Below are 1,474 nucleotides of genomic sequence, written 5' to 3' on the forward strand. Positions count from 1 at the left end.
GATTTGGGCTGGTTTCGGGTGTTTTTGGTATTTTGGGTGTTTTTGGGCTGGTTTTGGGTGTTTTTGATATTTCGGGTGTTTTTGGGCTGGTTTCGGGTGTTTTTGGGCTGGTTTGGGGGTGATTTGGGCTGGTTTCGGGTGTTTTTGGGCTGGTTTGGGGGTGATTTGGGCTGGTTTCGGGTGTTTTTGGTATTTTGGGTGTTTTTGGGCTGGTTTTGGGTGTTTTTGATATTTCGGGTGTTTTTGGGCTGGTTTCGGGTGTTTTTGGGCTGGTTTGGGGGTGATTTGGGCTGGTTTCGGGTGTTTTTGGGCTGGTTTGGGGGTGATTTGGGCTGGTTTCGGGTGTTTTTGGTATTTTGGGTGTTTTTGGGCTGGTTTTGGGTGTTTTTGATATTTCGGGTGTTTTTGGGCTGGTTTCGGGTGTTTTTGGGCTGGTTTGGGGGTGATTTGGGCTGGTTTCGGGTGTTTTTGGGCTGGTTTGGGGGTGATTTGGGCTGGTTTCGGGTGTTTTTGGTATTTTGGGTGTTTTTGGGCTGGTTTTGGGTGTTTGTGACCCTGAGTGACCCCTGAGTGACCCTGGCTGACCCTGAGTGACCACTGAGTGACCGTTGCAGGTGGTCATCCCCGTGCGGACGCTGGCCCTGCTTGGTGTCCACACGGTGGTGCTGACCAATGACTGACCCCTGAGTGACCACTGAGTGACCACTGACCCCTGAGTGACCCTGAGTGACCCCTGAGTGACCACAAGCCAGCCATTCACTGACCGCTCCCTGGTCACTCCCTGGTCACTCAGTGGTCACTCAGTGGTCACTCAGCGGTCACTCACTGACCGTTGCAGGTGGTCATCCCCGTGCGGACGCTGGCCCTGCTGGGTGTCCACACGCTGGTGCTGACCAACGCCGCGGGCTCGCTCCGGCCGGAGCTGACCGCCGGTCACCTGCTGGTCATCCGCGACCACATCGACCTGCCCGGCCTGGCCGGCCGCTCGCCCCTGGTGGGGCCCAATGACGACAGGTGGGGTTTGGGGGGAAAAAACGGGATTTTGGGAAAAACGGGGGAGTGGGGGGAAAAACCGGGATTTTGGGAAAAACCGGGATTTTGGGAAAAAGGGGGATTTTGGGAAAATGGGGTTTGGGGGGAAAAACGGGGATTTTGGGAAAAACGGGGATTTTGGGAAAATGGGGGAATTTGGGAAAAACCGGGATTTTGGGGGGAAAAAGGGGAATTTTGGGGGGAAAAAGGGGAATTTTGGGAAAAACGGGGATTTGGGGGAAAATGGGGGATTTTGGGAAAATGGGGGGTTTGGGGAAAAACGGGGTTTTGGAGGAAAAACGGGGATTTTGGGAAAATGGGGAAATTGGGGGAAAAACAGGGATTTTGGGAAAAATGGGGGATTTGGGGGGGAAAAGGGGGGGGATTGGGGAAAATGGAGTTTGGGGGGGAAAACGGGGATTTTGGGGGGAAAAACGGGGTT

General features: G+C 54.2%; 1 protein-coding gene across 1 annotated transcript in view; it reads left to right on the plus strand.

The window, feature by feature from the left end:
* Window positions 1–698: 698 nt before the first annotated feature.
* LOC121352120 (purine nucleoside phosphorylase 1-like) overlaps window positions 699–1,474 on the plus strand; it is a gene marked incomplete at its 3' end in the record, with an annotated part of 2,388 nt that continues 1,612 nt past the window's right edge. Inside the window, exon 1 of the mRNA XM_041464791.1 lies at window positions 699–1,014. The remainder of the gene's footprint in view (window positions 1,015–1,474) is intronic.

The sequence above is a fragment of the Pyrgilauda ruficollis genome, unplaced genomic scaffold (assembly GCF_017590135.1).
Source record: "Pyrgilauda ruficollis isolate IOZ18807 unplaced genomic scaffold, ASM1759013v1 scaffold1835, whole genome shotgun sequence".
Classification (NCBI taxonomy): domain Eukaryota; kingdom Metazoa; phylum Chordata; class Aves; order Passeriformes; family Passeridae; genus Pyrgilauda; species Pyrgilauda ruficollis.